The following is a 12,705-nucleotide window of genomic DNA, read 5'->3' as shown; positions in this document are numbered from 1 at the left end:
CCTGTAATCCCAGCACTTGGGGAAGTTGAGGTGGGTAGATCACCTGAGGTCAGGAGTTTGAAACCAGCCTTACCAACATGGTGAAACCCCATTTCTCGTAAAAATACAAAATGTTAGCCAGACATGGTGGCTCATACCTGTAATCCCAGCTACTCAGGAGACTGAGGCAGAAACATCACTTGAACCTGGGAGGTGGAAGTTGCAGTGAGCTGAGATCACACCATTGCACTCCAGCCTGGACAATACGAGCAAAACTGTCTCAAAAAAATAAATAAAATATCCAGCATTGTGCCCACTGCCGAGAAGAGTAAGCAAATGCTTGTTTCCTGGTAAACTTTATGGTGTAAAGCCCCTGAGGTCCCAGCTATGAGAACTGAAGCTGTGGATATCTTACAGTCCTCAGTTCATATGGATGAAGGGATATCTGGGCCCATGAGGAGCTGTCTGCTGGGGGCCGTAGGCCAGGGTCCTCTGAGTCTTCTATCGGAATCTTATAATTTTATGCCCAATTCTAAGGAAGACAGTGCTGCAAAAAGAAGTAAGAAACAATTGGAAAGCTAGATCACTATGCCCTCCAGAGAATATTCAGTGATCAAGGTGGAGTCCTTAGAAGAGGCAGCCACGTGGCAGGACAGGGGCAGGGATGGAGGTGTGGGTGCATACCACTGGGCATCTCCTAGAGAGACTAAAGAAGGACTGGAAAGAGTAAATGTCTTTGTTAGAAAAATAGTCTCTCTGAAGCACAGGGTAAATGCTTTCTGGGAAAACTGAGAATTATATGCAGAGGGTCTGAGGGTGAGAACAAGTTTGGGACCTGCCTTCATGGAAGAGTCTGTGTCAGACACCAGTGCTGCCATCATCACGACCCAGGTTTTAATTTGCCTGATATCATCTGGAAAACACACAGTAATAAGTATAACATTATTTTTGTGCTGTTCTGAACCTCTAGAAAAAGCAGCACAGTTGAATTCTAACAAATGCACTCTTAAAGAAATAGACAAATAGATCAGTGCTGCAGAACACAATTCAGAAAGTGACCAGCGAATATTTGGAACTTTTGTATCCAATAAAAGTGGCCATCAACCCAGAGTGTAATGAAGGGCTACTTACTTAATAATCAATGTTGAAATAATTTTTTATCCCTTGGGGAAAAGTAAAGATAGCTCACTTTCTCAAACCATGAAAATAAAAAGCTAGGCAAATCAAATGCCTGAACAATAAAGACAATAAAAACATCAGAAAAATAGACTATATTTCTAAACTTGAGAATAGGAAAGGGATTATTGGGAAACAGAAATGCAAAAGTCACACAGAAAAAGATGGCTAAATATAACCGTGTCCGGGATGTGTATGTATCAAGCTCTAAAATTGTCCCATTGAAGCTTTTCTTGGTTTGAGCAGAACAAAAATGCATCATCTCTCGCTGCCTCCATGAAGGTGGAAGACTGACAGCTTTCATCAAAACCTTTCTCCACCTAATGTCCTTCTCAAAATCCTTTCAGATTCTTGACACAGTTCAAGAATTAAGAGTCACATAACTATTTTTGGTCATTTCCATTGGTGTCCTTCATAATGTATTTACTTTAGAATATTTATTATCTTGGGGCCTCAGCCAAAGCTAAGATTAAATAGTTATTTTTCATATCTTGGTGTGTGTATGTGAGTGTGTATGTGTACTGTGTGTGTCTCATGATACTTCAAATTGATAGCAGCAGTAACTCTCAGGCAGAGGGAATGAGTGGAGTAGTGAATGGTCAAGAGTGACATTAGCTTTATCTGTATTGTTTGAATTTTTATAGTGACAGTATATTCGTGTATTTCTTGTGTTATTAAACGTAAATGAAATTTAATATACTCTAGCCTGTGCTGGTTGTGTTTCTGCAACTTAATTTCCATCTGCCAATGAAATAAATCTGAAACCTTTCATTTGGGTTAATGGTCCAACTTAATGTGTTGGTCAATTGGAAAAAAAGCAAATTGCAAGGAGGTTTTCAGGGCTCTGTGCTTTGGATTGCTCTTAAGATCACAGAGTTTTCTTCTGATATTTACTTTTCCCAGATATATACTCAGTGTGTAATGGATATTTGTCCTGGTCCTTGGCTGACCTAAAGGAGTAAATGGTAAGGCCAGCAACTTCCTGTCTTGCAAACATGAGAGAATACATAGCTACCTGGTCCATTTCCAGCTGGAATCAAAGTCCAGTAGGTAGAATGTTTATTTGAACAGCGAAATTGAAATGGGCTTCTGTTTGGCTTCCCAAAATAAGCTGAATAACCACTTTTGTGATCTGCAGACAGCATCCTGGGAATATTTTGGCAAAGGGGCAGTTGTGAAATGAATGAGGTGATAAGTGCAAAATGGATACTGTGACTTTGGCTGGAAGGACACGAGGCATGGCACTAAAGGCACAGGTACCAATCTGCCAGACAACTTTCCTCTGTACAGTCTTCCACACTGCAATAACAATATCTTAGTGATTCCTGGTTTGTGTTTTATAAACATTTCAAAGTGCTTCCACACCTTCACTGGCCCATTTTACACCTATTGAGTGCCCACAATTGTTGGTTGCAGGGCTGGGAGTAGACAGAACTATTTTCTTTCATTTCATAGTCTAATTTGTGGAGGTAGACACTTCAGCTAGCGTTATAGCCTTCTGGAAAGGGCTTTGAGAGAAGGAAATCCAAGAGCTAGGGGACAACAAAGGCAGGCATTAGAGGGAGGTGGGACAAGCTGGGCTGCTTTGAGAAAAGAGAGTGGCACGTGCTGAGGCACTGAGGTCTGGAATTGCACTGTGGGTTTTGAGAAATGTAGGTAATGAGGCCTGGACATGAGCACAGTGAAACTTGCGCCACACAGAGTCTTGTGTGATCATTCATGGAGACTGAACCTGATGTGAAGGCAAGAACATTTGATGGAGTTTAAGCAAGGGAGGTACTGGGACATATTTGCACTCCAGGGTGAAGAATCAACAGAAAGGAGGCACCACTGGAGGTTGGAAGGCCAATTAGGGAGCTCTCCCAGCAATCCACACCAATGAGGCTGCTCTAAGACAGAGGTACCTGGAAACGGGGGAAGGGAATAGAATCGAGGGAAATGAAGGAGCTTCTATTGGTCACTTCTTGGATGTTGGAGAGGTGTGGAGAAGGGTGTCTGGGTCCCTGTACTTGTACAGGCACCATTCACAAGGTGAGACCAAAAGGAGGATTGCGGTCAGGGGAGAGTTGAAAAGTATGCTTTTATAATATATTTTCTCCCACACTTTCTACCCAAATTCCAGTGAACTGGGTATGATTGGAGGATGAAGTTTCTCTTCTGGCAAGGAATTTTAGACACTCAGTAAATGAACTTATCCAAGGCCTCCACCTGGTTATACCAAATATGGAAATACAATGGAGTTTCTTTTTTTTTGGTTTTGTTTTTTTTTTGTTTGTTTGTTTAGTGGGGAATAAAATGGAGTTTATAGTTTAATGCATTGGCAGCATTCATTTAGCATTCCCTGAACCTCTAATGTGTTCTTGGGGTAGAGGAAAGGAGTGGAATATAAGATATTCACTCATCTGAAAATTATAGATCAGTGATCAGTGAGAAAACAGTAACCCAGACTTTATCAGAGCAAACAACGTGCCTAATCAGAGTTGGACAAACATAAGCCAGATGGAAAATGCAGTATGATGACCAAGATGGTCTCTTTCAGGTACAAAAGTACCATGTATGTGGGGGCAGGGGCCAGAGGAACATGGTGTGAAAAATAAGAGGAGACCAACCTAGAAGAAAATACAGGATGAAGGAAAATTATTAGCAATCATTTTATGCTACAGAGCAGTTTAGTAAGAATGAAAATTCAGGTTAGCTTAAGATAAAATGATCAAAGGCAGTTGAATAGAACATTCAGATGGTAGGATATAAGTGAAAGCACACAGTTGTTACTGAACTCACACATAAATTTGGTTAAAAATATAAAATGATAGCTACAGACTGGGAGAAAATATTTGCAGATCATTTCTGCAGTAAAGAACTTATATCCAGAATACATAAAGAATACTCAAAATTGAATAAGAAAACAAGAAATCCAATTGTAAAACAGGCAAATGATTTACCAAAGTGAAATGAAAACTGTGTTCACACAAAAACTTACAGCCAAAATGTTTATAGAAGTTTATATGTTGCAAATGTTTGCAATCAACCCAAACTGGAAGTAACTCAAATGCTCCTCAAGAGGGGAATGGATAAACACACTGTGGTACATCCATAAAATGTAATAGTATTGAGCAATAAAAAGAGCAAGCTACTGGTGCCAGCAACAACATGGATAGATATCAAGTGTATTACACTAAATGAAAGAAGCCAAAGTCTGCATAATATATGATCACATTTATGTAACATTTTGGTAAATGCAAAATGATACAGACGAAAAACAGATTGGTGGTTTCCAGGGCCCGTGGGTGAGGGACAATCTACCCACAAAAGGGAGTGAACAAATATTTTGAAGATGGATCATTGTTCCATACATTGATTGTGGTCATGGTTACATGACTATTTATCAACATGAAGAACTGAGCAGCATTAAGAAAGTGAATTTATGGCATGTAAATAGTATCTTAATAAGAAAATGAAAAGGAATTTTAAAATAAATAAATTAGAAACACCAAAGAACAGGGAAAAGTCTAAAAAATCAAATTAATGATGTGAAGAAAAGGCCTAATATAATCACTGGGCATTGTAAATGATAAAGGCAAAAATATTAAAATAGGAGAGAAACTAATATGTTTGTGCACCATTCAACATAAGGTAAAGTGATGTTTCTAAACAAAACAAAAAACCTTACAAATGGAAAAATGTGTTTGATATTTAAAATTTTCTCAAAGAACAAATAACCATAACACATTAAAAAAAAAAATGTTCCAGAATTCTTAACGCTGAGACACATACTACTTAAGCTACTGTGTTTTATAAATAGTTTTTTTTTTTTTTCCCATGAATCCAGGCAGAAAAGTAAAGTTTCTACTGCAACGAAAAAAATTCAACTGGCCTCAGACTTTTCTACACTGATTGCCTGTACAAAAAAAAAAAGCCTTAAGGTGAAATTAATCACTATGAATAACTATGGTTATTCATAGCCAAGGTGGTATCAAAATTTAAAGATAATAAGGAAACATTGTCAAATATGAAAGAACTCAAGTGAATATCTTTGAACCACTTTGGAAATTAAAAAACAAACAAGGCAGGGCGCGGTGGCTTATGCCTGTAATCCCAGCACTTTGGGAGGCTGAGGTGGGTGGATAGCTTGAGCCCAGGAGTTCGAGACCAGCCTGGGCAATATGATAAAACCCCATTTCTACAAAAAATACAAAAATTAGCTGGGCATGGTGGTGCATGCCTGTAGTCCCAGCTAGTCAAGAGGCTGAGGTGGAAGGATTGCTTGAACTTGGGAGGCAGAGGTTGCAGTGAGCCAAGATCTGCACTCCAGCCTGGGCGACAGAGAAAGACTCTGTCTCAATAAATAAATAAACACATTTTGAAAATAAATAAATAAAAATGTAAAACAAAACAAACAACAAATACCTCTATGTAAGTCTCATCTAACCAAAGGATTTTGAAAAAATAAAGTAAGCAGGAGAAAACGTATTAAATGGCTTTGCAGTGAGGATTTAATTCATTTAAGTATAAAAACTTGTTATTAATAATTATAAGAATTATGGGTACAGATCGTCTTGCAGACATGATGTGCCTGAAAATCATTTTAAAATGTTGTAAAATAACAATTGGATCTTGGCAGAATTGCTAAGAGCCCATGTCTAAAACTGATGCATAAAGATTTGTTTAAAATGGATCTGTTACTTTGTTTTCCTTAATCTTCATTTTTCACTTTAGAAAGATCTTTTAGGAAAGAACACTTGTGTGGTAAAGAGACATTTATTTCAAAGTGAAGTGTCTCTTTAATTAGTCCTTTCATTTTCAATTTCAATTCAAATTCTGCTAAAATTAAAAACAATAATTTTCATAAAAATAGAATCTATAGAATGGTCTAATATTTATAATAGTTTTTCTGACTAGCTTTCTTTCCTTTTAGCTCTGTTTATGCACAGAAATATACCTTTAGTAACAATAATATTAAATAGTAATATTATTTACCATTTATGTCAGGTATATTCTACATGTTTTACATGGATTAGCTCATGACAGTACTCCTGTGGGTTAAGTACTATCATCATCATCATCTTCATTTAGAGGTGAGGAAACTGAGGAAGTGACTGGACCAGGAAGGACCCAGAAGCAGCCAGGCTGGCCTCTGCCTGGTTCCTGCTCTTTGCTGACATGTTCAGTGGCCTCCTAAGGATTCATGGTGGCTGATTCTAATAGAAGGAATATCTTTTCACTTTTATCTGTGTACATTTTTTTCCATAATTGTCCTAATTCTTTTAGCTATGTGTATTTGTTTAAGTAAGAAAGCATAATTTAAAAAAAATGTGCAAAGAGTTAGAAGTAGTTTAAAATAGGCTAAGATATAAGTGGGATGTGGAAAATGTAGATGGTTGCTTCTTTGAATTTGTATCTCAAATTTTTACATTTTAAAATATTGAAGAAAAAAATGAGTGATCTGATTCAAAGTGAGATTGACTCCCTTTTAGGCAGACAAGCGAAGCAGCCATTTCTCTTTGGGTTTAATTTACGTTTTTATTTTTATATTGGTAGTACTTGGTCCTTTGCCTGTTAATTTCTCCAAAGTTCCTTGGTTAGGAATACATGCATTCCTTCTTCTTCTCAAAGTGCTTTGGTATCCACCAAGAAGAGGAGTGCTGTTTTTAAAGGGAGTGGAGTATAGATAATTACAGTGACATAAAATGGGAAGAAAAAGATGCCTATGGGAAAAAAACATGTTATTTTATTTATTTATTTTTTATTATACTTTAAGTTCTGGGGTACATGTGCAGATCATGCAGATTTGTTACATAGGTATACACGTGCCATGGTAGCAGTTTGCTGCATCCATTGCCCTGTCGTCTCCATTAGGTATTTCTCCTAATGTTATCCCTCCCCAGTCCCCCACCCCTTGCTGTATCTTCCCTAGCCCCCCATTCCCCAGGCCCCAGTGTGTGATGTTCCCCTCCCTGTGTCTCATTGTTCAACACCCACTTATGAATGAGAACATGTGGTATTTGGTTTTCTGTTCTTATGTCAGTTTGCTGAGAATGATGGTTTCCAGTTTTATCCATGTTTGTGAACATGTTATTTCTAAATAATTGTTCTTGGAAGAACCAATGTCAGGTCTTTATAAACTTCATTATAGTAATGTATACAAGCCTCTGCCACCAACTCTCTTTGTTCATCTCTACTAAGCCTACGGAGAAAACTTGTAAGGTAGTTATCTTACATATTTATATGAATAACTTATTCATATAAATAAATATTTTATCATCATACACAAATGACTGGATGGATTCTCAGTAAATCTGGGGAGTATTAGAGGCGTAGACGTACTTAACAATATTTAGGCTACCTAGTGAGCCAGAAATTATATCAGGAGACATGGGAGTCATTTCAGAGCAGCTGAGACTGAAGGAAAGAATTTATTAAATTCAGAAATTGAGTTTTGAGACCATCTAACTATAATTATAGCCTTTGGAACATAATCCCCAAATTTTTTTTAGGTTTTTTTGAAGAATCCCCTTAAAAGGACAGGCAGTCATCCTCCATTGACACTAAAACATGGCTAGAGGCTAGTGTGACCCCTAAACTGGGCCAGGAGAGAGGAAAAGCCCAGTGGTTTCATACTCACACTGGGATTGGAAGTCACACAGGGCCAAACCCCAAGGACAGCAAACACTGTGACCCAGCTGCATGGAGGCAGGATGATTCATCCATGTGATTCACCTTAACCATGATGTGCCTGGGTGCTCTGTAAAGGCCAGCTGAAAACAGTGATAGATGCAGGTAACATATTCGGGGGCCAATATGGGGGTGCCCCCTCTGCCAAGCATGCATGAACCACTCCAATCCGAACAATCAATGAGGGAAATTTAATTATCCGATGATGTCAATGAGTAAATAAAGGCTTGAAATGATGAAGAATGTTTCTCAAGGTGACACCGGGGAATGGCAGATGTAGCAGATAAACCAGGGCTGCTTGAGAGCGTGACTGCAGGGTTTTGAATCCCTACTCCACCACTGACTAAGGTGTAGGCTTAGCATGTTTCTCACCTTTTCTGTAGCTCAGTTTCCTAGTCTATAAAGTGTAGAAAATAATAGTATAATTGTTGCCAGGCTGTGATGAGGGTCAAACAAGCTAATAAATATAGACCTCTGGGTGGTGCTTGATCTGTGTAGGAGCCCAGAAAACAGGTGCAATTATTCTCATGGTTATGGTATCTCATGGAACCATGTATGCTCAGCTTCTTTCATGCTCCACACAGCCATGAGAAGATACTGGATGCCCCCCAGAAAAGCAATGTGATTGACTTTTCAAACTCTATACTGATTTTTAAAACTGCACGGCCTTGAATTAAAGATTCCATGACCAGAAAATACCTGGCACTTCCGTACAAGCCTCTAATACCATCACCCAAACCATGGACTGTGAAGCTTGGCTAGGGGTGGGGCTGGCAAGCAGGAAATGGCAACTTGCCAGGATGACATGAGGCTCCCTGAAGGATTCTAAGCAGTGGTATTCTTGATGACTGTATTAGTCAGCTCTCGTGCTGCTAATAAAGACATACTGGAGACTGCGTAATTTATAAAGGAAATAGGTTTAATGGACTCACAGTTCCACATGCCTGGGGAGGCCTCACAATCCTGGCAGATGGCAAAGGAGAAGCAAAGGCATGTCTTACATGGCGGCAGGCAAGAAGAAGTGCATGTGCAGGGGAACTCCCCTTTATGAAACCATCAGATCTCATGACTTATTCACTATCAGGAGAACAGCACAGGAAAGACCCACCCCCATGATTCAATTACCTCCCACCAATCACTCTGACAACATGGTGGAATTATGGAAGCTACACTTCGAGATTTGGGTAGGAACACAGCCAAACCATGTCAGTGACTAATTTGGCTTCCCCTACACCCATTGACTCTGTCATGGCCTTAACCTCTGGGACCACCCGCCTCTCTGCAGGTGCTCAGAGTCTCACATAGTCAAAAGGACTTGGTCTTCTGTTGAATGTCACCAAGGAATCACAAGACAAAGGCTAGGCAGAGAGGGTTAGGCCATGTAAAGATAGTACCAACTGACTGAACTGTACCAATGAGTCAGTAACTTTTTTGTTCAGGTAGACAGTTGATGATTGGGGGGGTTGTTGTTTTACCTGGATGAAAGAGGGGTGTTTTCGACACCTCTTTGTATGGGTGTCATCATTTCTTTAGCAACATGACCAAACACTGGCATTTTTCTTGTGTCCTATTCACCTGGTTGACAGGACTATAAACAGTTATCCCTTGTTACATGTTCATTTTCCATTGGATTAAATTTGGAAATGAAAAAAGAAGAAAATCTGGCCTCCTTTTGACTAAGTAGTAAAAATAGAGACTGAGCCATAAAGTCAGTATTTCATGGGGAGTTAAGGGAGAAGCTACAGGGGATTCCAGAGTCATTCCAGGAACACAGAGGAAAAGCAGGTGAAAAGAAGGGCTCAGAGTACTGTCACTGCATCAACTAGTGGTACATATCACTCTTCAAGCATCAGGGCCAAAACTCAGGTATCTCAAATGGAGACGAGGGTGGACTTATGGAGAAAGAGAGGAGAAATCTTTTGTTAATATTTAAGACTTTCCAGAGGGATGCTTTAGGCATTGGGGAATTTCCTTACTGAGGAGTTTCTGACTCCTCATGTCATGGAGATATTGTATGTTTATAAGATACGATTAATCCCCTCTCTATGTCAGCCTTTCCCCATGGCTTAATGTAAGCCATCCTCCCTGCCTGTTCTGAATGGGAATGATGCCTCTGTTGGCTAATTTGCAATAGGCCCTGTGAGCAGGCAGTTCTCTCCCACACAGTCTTTGTGGGTACGTAATGGAGGCGTCTGGAGTTTGTATGATTACAGCTTAGAAGATGCCATGGATCATACCTCTCAGGGAGTTTCTCCCCCAAGGGAGAGGGGAGAATCATGCATTTGATCCCGTGTTCCAGAAACATCCAAACTGAGCCATCAGTTCTAGCAGTCTAGTGCTTCACTGTATCCAGGTGAACCTGAGCAGGTTTGCTACCTTTGTCACCCAGAAAGTTCCCCTGCCCTCCAGTTGTCTTCTTACCTGCCACAATTCAGTCTCACCAATACCCTAAATTGCTACTCTGAATGCTCCTCCCCATGCTCTGACCTGTCTACTGACTCGACAGCCCCTTTATTTGTTTACCTCATGTGCTGTGCTCCTGTAAGAACAAGCTGCTGGCAGTTCCCCACACGCTCTAGGGATCTACGTTTCCATGACTTTATTTATGCAATTCTGCCTCCTCCTGGGATTCTCCTCTTTGCCTGTCATCATCAGGCCAGGTCTTACTCATCTTTCAGGTATGAATTTAGGCATGATCCTCTCCAGGAAGCTTCTTCCTTCCTTCCTTCCTTCCTTCCTTCCTTCCTTCCTTCCTTCCTTCCTTCCTTCCTTCCTCCCTCCCTCCCTCCCTCCCTCCCTCCCTCCCTCCCTTCCTCCTTCCCTCCCTCCCCTTCTTTATTTTTCTTTTCTTTTTTTTTTTTTTTTGAGACAGTTCTTGTTCTGTTGCCCAGGCTGGAGTGCAGTGGTGCGATCTCAGCTCACTGAAACCTCCACCTCCCAGGTTCAAGCCATTCTCTGCCTCAGCCTCCCTAGCAGCTGGGATTACAGGTGCCCGCCACCACACTTGGCTAATTTTTGTATTTCTGGTAGAGATAGGGTTTCACCATCTTGGCCAGGCTGGTCTTGAACTGACCTTGTGATCCACCACCTCAGCCTTCCAAAGTGCTGGGATTATAGGCATTAACCAGGGAAGCTTTTCTTAAACTCCTGGGTTAATCCTCAGGCACCCTGGGCATTATTCCACCTAATCTCAAGATTATGCACCCATCTTCTGGATGAAATGGTGAAATTCTCTTAGGCAGTGACCTTGTCTTATTTGTTCCTGAGTACTTAGCACCTAACCCAGTGCCTAATGCTTAGTAGAGATTCACAGAGCGGTTGTCGAACTGATCTGGTTTTGATTCCCATGGTAATACATTCTGATCAGATCCATATTAACAAGTTTGCACAGCACTTAAAGTCCTTATCATGAGGTCCTGTCATCAGAGTGTAAAGCTGAGGCTTGAGATGATCCACAACTTCCCTTGGAACTCAGAGCCAGTGCTGAGCACAGCAAAGGGAGACTCACTTTCTGGCCATGCAAGAGCGTGGGCAAGATGTTGGAACTTCATTTGCTCTGGTCCCTGTTTGTTGATAGATGGTTTCCTCTTACCCCACTCATATGCTCTGTGGTCTCCTGTGCCTTCTGGCCATCCAGGGCATGCGGTGTGAGCTGGCTGCTGCCCCTCAGAGGCTCCAGCAGGTCTGGTAAACAGCCTTCTAGTGTGGGCTGAGGCCAAAGTCTTCCCCAGACTGTGCCTGAGTGAGGAAGGGCAACAAAGACCCTTTGTCCCCCAGGTTCTTCCCACCTCCCCTTCCCTTCCTGCCTTATGCTCCCCAGCTGAGGGAGAGCATGGGCTGGCAGGGCACCCAGGGAGTTGCCCTAGGCAACTGGTGTATAGGCCTCCTTAGGAAGGGAACAGTGGAGAGCTTCTGAGTGTGAGCAGCCACCCCCTTACCACACACATACACTACACACCCATCACATACACACACACATCGCATGCATACTTTACATATGTCACACACCACAAACCCCCAATATATACCACACACATGACATATACATGCAACACATATACCACACGTTACATATGCCACACACCACACACACCACACACACATGCATCACATACACCACACACCCGTCACATACACATCACATACACCACACATGTTACGCCACATACCACATACACCCAACACACACCACACACACCACATACACATTCATCACATACACCACACACCCATCACATACACACACATCACTTACACCACACATCTTACATGCACCACTCACCACACACACACGCCAAATATATACCACACACACCACATACACACACATTGCATACACCACACACCACAAACACACCCAATATATACCACACACCACATACCACCCACACCACATAAACACACATCACATACACCACACATTACATATATCACACTTGCCACACATACATCCAATATATACCATAAAAACACATACCAAACATACCACATACACACACATCACATAAACCATACATTATACATACACCACACACCACACACACCACCATACACCCACTGTACACCACATACACCACATACACACACATTGCACACACATTCCTACAACCAAGTGGCCAGTAAAGATGAAAGCAATTCTTTTGTCTGAGGAGCTGGTCATGGGAGCATATCAACCATGAAATGCCCTCAGGTAGGAGCAGGATTGCCAAAGAATTAAAAATGTATGTGTGATGTGTATGGTATGTGGGTGTGGCATGGTATGTGTGTGAGAGGGTATGTGTGTGGTGTAGGGTGTATGTGATATGTGTGTGTATTGTGTGTATTGTGTGTGTGGCCTAGCGTGTGTGTGATGTGTGTGTGGTTTGTATGTATAGCATA

General features: G+C 41.1%; 1 long non-coding RNA gene across 1 annotated transcript; it reads right to left on the bottom strand.

Moving 5' to 3' along the window:
• Positions 1-666: 666 nt before the first annotated feature.
• Positions 667-11,589, bottom strand: LOC116533192. Its single transcript, XR_004261144.1, has 3 exons — positions 11,336-11,589; positions 7,485-7,554; positions 667-892 (listed from the first exon to the last, which is right to left on the bottom strand). It is a non-coding gene; the product is annotated as an uncharacterized LOC116533192 (long non-coding RNA).
• Between the last annotated feature and the right edge of the window lie 1,116 nt (positions 11,590-12,705).

Source organism: Sapajus apella, unplaced genomic scaffold, assembly GCF_009761245.1.
Source record: "Sapajus apella isolate SASKATOON/1434 unplaced genomic scaffold, GSC_monkey_1.0 scaffold80, whole genome shotgun sequence".
In the NCBI taxonomy this organism is placed as follows: domain Eukaryota; kingdom Metazoa; phylum Chordata; class Mammalia; order Primates; family Cebidae; genus Sapajus; species Sapajus apella.
This window is presented reverse-complemented; position numbering and strand designations above follow the sequence as displayed.